Source organism: Mesoplodon mirus (assembly GCF_964341445.2).
Source record: "Mesoplodon mirus genome assembly, chromosome: 4".
Lineage (NCBI taxonomy): Eukaryota > Metazoa > Chordata > Mammalia > Artiodactyla > Ziphiidae > Mesoplodon > Mesoplodon mirus.
The window spans coordinates 122,163,476-122,171,992 of record NC_138979.1 but is presented as its reverse complement, the minus strand read 5'-3'; the positions used below and the strand labels follow the sequence as shown (position 1 = coordinate 122,171,992).

The 8,517-nt window shown below is 43.2% G+C and overlaps 1 long non-coding RNA gene across 1 annotated transcript in view; it reads right to left on the bottom strand.

The window, feature by feature from the left end:
• Nucleotides 1–632: 632 nt before the first annotated feature.
• The window catches only part of LOC309802997, a 78,173-nt gene continuing 70,288 nt past the window's right edge, over nt 633–8,517 (bottom strand). Inside the window, exon 4 of the long non-coding RNA XR_014293875.1 lies at nt 633–682. This is a non-coding gene — a long non-coding RNA (uncharacterized lncRNA). The remainder of the gene's footprint in view (nt 683–8,517) is intronic.

The window sequence follows — 8,517 nt, the reverse complement described above, 5'->3', positions numbered from 1 at the left end:
GGAATTGGAGAAACACTTCCCTGTGCAGTACCTGCAGTATTGTGGGTTTACAAAAGCACAAATTCTTCTGTCCCAGAGGCTAGACTGGGCTCAGGGCTCAGGACTCCGTGTGATATTCTGCTGTAGGAAGAAGAGAAAGCAATGCCAGACCGAACAACTACTGCCTGGGCAGCGGACACATCAGTGAGGACCGCCGTTGGCCCCAGCAGCATATGCTTTCTCCTCTGAGAGGTGAACTCAGAGACACGCTGACTAACGGCCCCACCAGCTGCAAGCCTCTGAGGTCTCTTAGGAGGCCCCCGGCAAGTCTGTGGCATCCAAGCAGTACAGGCAGCCTGGGTACCACAGGGCAGGGTGGGGGTGGGGCATGAGCCCAAGAGGAAAGAGCAGCCCTTGTTCTCGTGGGCTCTGTCTGAATCAGGGGCAGCCACAGTCTTCCTGCTTCCTGGAGATTTGGCCCTAGGCCTCATGCCATTCTCTATCCAGAGGACCAAGGCTTCCAGGGAAGAAAGGCACACCCAGGCAGAGGTGGGTGAGGCTGGGGTTCAAAGTCCAGGGCCAGCCCTTAAACTTCATGGTATCCTCAGCCAAGGAAGGGTCAGTCTGATTCCTCTGTTTCATTTGTCTCATCACCCTCCCTCTGGGTCAGTAGGTTCCTCGGTTTCTCCAACCTATGGAAAATCTGAGGAGGAGGGGAGAGAAAAGGAGAGAGGGGGAGAGAAGGAGGGAGGGGGAGAGAAGGGGAGAGAATGAGCACATGGGCTACCCACAGCCCCATGGCACCAGGGTGGTAAACATTTGGAGAGAAGCCGACCGTCTGGCACCTCGAATCTTCCACATCTCCCCAGCCAGCTCCTCTGGGTTCTCTGTGCCCCATTTCACCCAGGCTTTAAATTACCAAGACCTGGGTCTGGGTTATTTTGTCCAAAACTTTCCTCTGGACATCTAGATTGCAATGCAAGATGTACATTCTTGTTTTTCCTTTTTTCTTTTTCTTTTTAAAATTTTTCCTCTTTTTTCAAACCCTTGTGTCGAGGGCTGACTTTCAATAGATCGCAGCGAGGGAGCTGCTCTGTTACGTACGAAACTCTGACCCAGAATCAGGTCGTCTACGAATGGTTTAGCACCAGGTTCCCCACGAACGTGCGGTGCGTGACGGGCGAGGGGGCGGCTGCCTTTCCGGCCGCACCCCGTGTCCCAGGACGAAGGGCTCTCCGCACTGGACCCCGGTCCCAACGTGCGGCGGGGTGCGCTGCGCCACGCCCCGGGGGACGCGGGCGGCAGCCCGCCGGCGGGGACGGCAGGGGACCGGCTATCCGAGGCCAACCAAGATGTACATTCTTGGAATCAGATTTCTGTGGCCTAAATGCAGGACAGTGTGGTCTTAGCAGTCTGGCTGCATCCCATTTCCATCAGCCCATCCGATGAATACACAATGAGGCGCTTCCACCCAGCTCAGGAGATGGCAATCGTGCAGGTAAACCTGAACAGCCCAGCCAGGGCTCAGCTAGTCCTGGCTATTTAGGGAGAGTAAGGAGGACACAGAGGGTCTCACATGACTTGTGGAATCAATCCCAAGGCTGTCAAATTGCTCCTTCATATGCTGTGAAACTATTGGTTCCAAATCCACCCCTCGATTCTGTAAGACTGAAGACCATTTCGGAAAGACAACCCAAGCCAAATACCCGAGAGCCTCGTAACAAGCGCTGTAATAATAGTAGTAGCAGTAATAATGATGGGTAACAAGCATCACTTACTTTGTGCTGGGTACAGTTCTAATCTTCACATGGATCTACTAGGAATATGATCTGTGGGGCAAGGCGAGGACCATCCTGAGTCAGGTGGCCTCAGGCAGCTTCCTTGCCCTCTGCTAAGCCTCCGACACAGACTCGTCTTGACTCTCCAACTTCAACATTCTTGCTCATGTCTTAGCCAGCCTAGGACCTGGGTCTATGTCTCCTTATCAAAAGGGAAGAGTAGCAAGCCCCTGACAGCTTCATTGAATGGGGTGATCTTTAGGAGAAAACCCCAGAAGGAGGGACTGTGCATCCCCAGGAGGGATGTGCTTTTGTTCCTCTAGGGAGCTATGAGGTGGGGAGGGGGTTGTCTAATTTGGTGAAAATACGATACGTAAAAAGCCCAAATTAATTCATAAAGTTATTATTGTCTTTCTAAAGCAGCCTACCCTGGGGTACCTTTCTGTAACTCCCTAAGTATATCTAAAATATGATTTTAAAGTTAGATTTACGGAAACCTCATCAAGCACACATGCACCGCATGGCACACACCTGTGTAAGTGCTCCTAAAATGCTAGTTTGCATGAACTTTATTTTTCTAGCATGTGTCCTGTGTAGGGGAGGGGAGGAGGGGAGTAAAAACAGCGTCGTGTAGTTGCTGCCTGTGCACTGGCTGCACAGTGGAGCACAGGGTGCCTGGGAGCTTTAGCAGCATCATTACATGTTGTCCTCAAAACATACACACGGGGGAGGTACAATCATCCCAATTTACAGATGAGGAAACTGAGGCTTGGGGGTCAAATGATGTCTTCATTATTGCACAGCCATCAATAGCAGAGCTTGGTTGGAGCCAGGCTTGTCTGACTCCAATGACCAGAACTACAGATAAGATACAAACAAAACAAGATCTAGAAATTCTCCCAAGTTATGCCCTGACGCTCCCTAATTACAGATGTGACTGTAGAATCCTGTCATTTCCTTTCTTTTTCGTCTTCCTTGCTTTCTCAATCCAGTCAGAATGAATCTTACATGTGTCCCAAGTGGGGTGTGCCTTTGGCTGCAAAGAGCCACTCAGACACTGGAGCAAGTCCAGCCAGTAGGTCTGTGAATAAACGTCCCCTTCCAGAAACATTCTCTACAAGCACAGCTTGACTAGAAGGACTTAGATGCTGGAGCTGGTCTAAAAGGGCCATCACCAAAAGCTGCCAGGTCCGAATAAGAGATGCCCTATCTGCAGAACCAGTGACACCACTGGCTCTCACACCATGTCTGAGAGGAGCACAACAGGAGGTTCTCCAGGAAGCTTCTTGAAGTTCAGAGGAGTTGACCTCTGTGCAGATTCAGCAGCCTGACGAGCCAAGGCCAATTCCAGGCCTGGCATGTCTAACAAATGCAGCACTCAAGCCCAAGACGCTCAAATTGTTACCTCATGTTAAAAAGAGCCCGAAGCTGCAAGCAATTAGCACTGCATCTGTGAGACTAGGGAAAGACAACCAAGAGAACGGGGCTTAAAATGACTATTTTGGTCCATATGGAAAATCGATGTGTTGCGTGCATGATAAAATCCTTTTGGATATGTTTTTAAACCTTACATTTTTAAAATTCAGGTTTTAAAAGTTATTCTGGGAAAAGCAGCATGAGTTCTATAACATCAGGAGATCTGTAAGTAAACTGAAAAGCTGTTGGAACCTTTAGTAGAGGAATTAATGTAATAAATGAACCCAGGCATTAGTGCAAATGAATCAAACTACATAAATTATAACTTTAATCAGCCATGGAATTTCAATACTCAAAGGGACCTTGAAAATTATCTGTTCCAAGAGCAAGAAATATGGAAAATAAATGGTCAGGGGGAGAAAATCTCCTGGCTAGAGAAATGTGCAAAGAAACAGAGAGTCAGGAGGCAGCATGCACAGTGGTTTGAAAGTTCAGGCCTTTGCAGGAATGCAAGAATTCTTCAATAAATGCAAATCAATCAGTGTGATAAACCATATTAACAAATTGAAGGAGAAAAACCATATGATCATTTCAATAGATGCAGAAAAAGCTTTTGACAAAATTCAACACCCATTTATGATAAAAACCCTCCAGAAAGTAGGCACAGAGGGAACTTACCTCAACATAATAAAGGCCATATATGACAAACGCACAGACAACATCGTTCTCAATGGTGAAAAACTGAAACCATTTCCACTAAGATCAGGAACAAGATAAGGTTGTCCACTCTCACCACTATTATTCAACATAGTTTTGGAACTTTTAGCCACAGCAATCAGAGAAGAAAAAGAAATAAAAGGAATCCAAATTGGAAAAGAAGAAGTAAAGCTGTCACTGATTCCAGATGACATGATACTATACATAGGGAATCCTAAAGATGCTACCAGAAAACTATTAGAGCTAATCAATGAATTTGTTAAAGTAGCAGGATACAAATTTAATGCACAGAAATCTCTGGCATTCCTATACATTAATGATGAAAAATCTGAAATAGAAATTAAGGAAACACTCCCATTTACCACTGAAAAAACAGAGTAAAATACCTAGGAATAAACCTACCTAAGGAGACAAAAGACCTGTATGCAGAAAACTATAAGACACTGATGAAAGAAATTAAAGATGATGCAAACAGATGGAGAGATATACCATGTTCTTGGATTGGAAGAATCAACTTTGTGAAAATGACTCTACTACCCAAAGCAATCTACAGATTCAATGCAATCCCTATCAAACTACCACTGGCATTTTTCACAGAACTAGAAAAAAAAAATTTCACAATTTGTATGGAAACACAAAAGATCCTGAATAGCCAAAGCAATATTGAGAAAGAAAAATGGAGATGGAGGAATCAGGCTCCCTGACTTCAGACTATACTACAAAGCTACAGTAATCAAGACAGTATGGTACTGGCACAAAATCAGAAATATAGATCAATGGAACAGGATAGAAAGCCCAGAGATAAACCCACATACATATGGTCACCTTATCTTTGATAAAGGAGGCAAGAATATACAATGGAGAAAAGACAGCCTCTTCGATAAGTGGTGCTGGGAAAACTGGACAGCTAAATGTAAAACAATGAAATTAGAACACTCCCTAACACCATACACAAAAATAAACTCACAATGGATCAAAGACCTAAACGTAAGGCTAGACACTATCAAACTCTTAGAGGAAAACATAGGCAGAACACTCTATGACATAAATCACAGCCAGATCCTTTTGACCCACCTCCTAGAGAAATGGAAATAAAAACAAATAAAAACAAAAATAAACAAATGGGACCTAATGAAACTTAAAAGCTTTTGCACAGCAAAGGAAACCATAAACACGACAAAAAGACAACCCTCAGAATGGGAGAAAATATTTGCAAATGAAGTAACTGACAAAGGAGTAATCTCCAAAGTTTACAAGCAGCTCATGCAGCTCAATATCAAAAAACCAAACAACCCAATCCAAAAATAGGCAGAAGACCTAAATAGACATTTCTCCAAAAAAGATATACTGATTGTCAACAAACACATGAAAGGATGCTCAACATCACTATTCATTAGAGAAATGCAAATCAAAACTACAATGAGATATCACCTCACACAAGTCAGAATGGCCATCATCAAAAAATTTACAAACAAAGAATGCTGGAGAGGGTGTGGAGAAAAGGGAATCCTCTTGCACTGTTGGTGGGAATGTAAATTGATACGGCCACTATAGAGAACAGTATGGAGGTTCCTTAAAAAACTACAAATAGAACTACCATATGACCCAGCAATCCCACTACTATGCATATACCCTGAGAAAACCATAATTCAAAAAGAGTCATGTACCACAATGTTCATTGCAGCTCTATTTACAGTAGCCAGGATATGGAAGCAATCTAAGTGTCCATGGACAGATGAATGGATAAAGAAGATGTGGCACATATATACAATGGAATATTACTCACCCGTAAAAAGAAATAAAATTGAGTTATTTGTAGTGAGGTGGATGGACCTAGAGACTGCCATACAGAGTGAAGTGAGTCAGAAAGAGAAAAATAAATAGCATATGCTAACACATATATATGGAATCTAAGAAAAAAAAAAGGTTCTGAAGAACCTAGGGGCAGGACAGGAATAAAGATGCAGACGTAGAGAATTGACTTGAGGACACAGGGAGGGGGAAGGGTAAGCTGGGACAAAGTGAGAGAGTGGCATGGACTTATATATACTACCAAATGTAAAACAGATAGCTAGAGGGAAGCAGCCGCATATCACAGGGAGATCAGCTCAGTGCTTTGTGACCACCTAGAGGAGTGGGATAGGGAGGGCGGGAGGGAGGGAGACGCAAGAGGGAGGAGATATGGGGATATATGTATATGTATAGCTGATTCACTTTGTTATAAAGCAGAAACTAATATACCATTGTAAAGCAATTATACTCCAATAAAGATGTTAAAAAAATAAATAAAAAGGAAGTTCAGGGCTTTTCACACACAGTCTGGTTTCGAAGCTCAGCTCTGCTTCTTGATGGCAGTGTGAACCTGGCTGGGTGTTTGATCTTCCTAAGTGAGTTTACACCTCTGCAAAATAGGTCAGTGCAACATAACATTTTCTGAGTCTTAATGGAGACCATCTACAGAAAAGACTTAATATGGTGACTGGGAGAACACACGGTGCCTGGTATGTCAGCATTCACTACATAAACAGAATCTAAGTGAGCCAGACTGACACACTCACTGTATATCCCTGTTGCCTTTCTCCCATGTGTCTATGAAAGAAAAAATAATATACAGTAGACCTAGGCAGTCAGATTTCTGATCATGAGAGCAGGACATGGTACCCAAGGACTTTTCTGGATTAAAAAAATGATCTTCATAGAAGGCATCTGCATCTCTGCTGAGAAAGAAGCCAGACCTGCTAAGCAAGAGAAGAGGCCCCATGCAGATGGTGAATCTCCTCCCTTATAAGGGTCAAGTGAAAGCTTCCAGCAATGGCTCTTGATGCAAAGCTGCCCCAAAGTTATATAACTCTGGGCAAATTTCTGGCCAAGGGAAGTTCTAAATGAGCTTCAATGGTGTTTCTATTTTAGCCTGGAGTTTGAACCAGTGCTGTAGTAACAGTGACTGATTGAGAAAAGCTGAAGGTTAACAGATATTACTCTGTTTGTGTGTCTTTACATCTTAATATAACTTAGTTTAGCCTTATAACATTTATTGATCATGACGAGCAAGGCAGTGTAGAATAGCGGGAGAATTGCAGGCTGTGGAACAGAACAAATCCTGGAACTGTCCATTGGTACCGTGAGCTCTTAATATGGGGATAACCATACCTGCCTCAAGGATGCTGTGAAGCGCCGGCATGGGGCCTGCCACATAGTTGGCGCCTAATAAGCATTTGTTTCTTCTTCCCATTTCTTTCACATGTGTTGTGTTAAAAAACAGCTCTATTTTTGAATAGAAAAGAGGGCTATACTTGCCTGACTCGGTTTCCCACACCAACAGGACTCCCAGCTGCTCAGACCAAAACCAAGGACTAGCTAGCGCTATTCGACAACAATGCACCTGAATCACAGACATGGTGTCTGTGAAGTGATTAGCTGTGGAGCATAATTTCCCAAACCTGAACGTACAGTAGCAGAAAAGACATCTGGGCTTGGAGCAAGAGACAAGGGTTTTCATCCCATTTTTGCTACTAGGTAGTCTTTTTTTTTTTTTTCTAAGCACTTTTATTCAAGAAAATTTGAATTATACACATACACACACACACACACACACACACAAATACTTACAAGAACATATTAACTACTACTTTGTCATGACTGCTGATACTAGCTAGTCTTTTGACTGTAGGTAAGTCACTTAACACTTCACCTGTGTCTCTCACTCCAATTCTATAAAACAAGGAATTTTCTTTTTTAGACTGGACAACATCCGAAGTCCTTAAAGCTCTAAAAACTCCATGTTTCTACAGTTTTGTTCATGCTGCTTGTTAAAATGTGTGACTGTGTTCTATTCCAAATCCTGCTCCATGTCCGCCACGTTGGTCTGAGTCATGATTTGTTCCCTACGTTAGAGGCTCCATGTAAACAGTAACTGCACAAACAGAATCTGAGTGAACCAGGGTGCCAGCTGTCACTGTTGTAGCCTCTGCTTACTCTGGAGATCAGCTAAAGCCCTGGGAGCTGGGAGTAAATAGATCTGCCAGGAAGATAGGATTTTACTGTGAAAATGAGCTTTCTGACATGTTTAAAGCAGCAGAAATGGTCTGAAGATTGTTTTATACCTAAATGATCCCACGTGAATGTAAAAAAAAAAAAACAACCTTCCATACCTTTGCAGGTATTTAGTTCCTGTGGCTGATATAAATTTCACTTAACTCCCAGCTGACCCCTCACCCTGGAAATTTTTTTGTCAGAATTCAAAATAAAATGAAGGCGCATGCCAATTAGTAGCCCCAATAGTCAGACTGATGGGAGCAAGAGCTTTGGTTTATAGAATGTTAACATCTCACAAAACTAAGTATCTGATTCATCACTGTAGCCTTATAGTTTCCCTAACAGTTAGCAGTGTTTTGCACCTAGCAGGCTGGGAGCTCTTTGAAGGCAGAAAAGGTATCTTATTCATGTCTAGCACAGGGCCCTGGTATATTATAGATGCTTGTAGTAGTTTGCTAGGGTTACCATAACCAACTGCCACAAAGTAGTACTTAAACAACAGAAATATGTGATTTAAACAACAGAAATGTATTTTCTCACAATTTTGGAGGTTAGAAATCTGAGATCAAGGTGTCAGCATGGTTGGTTTCTT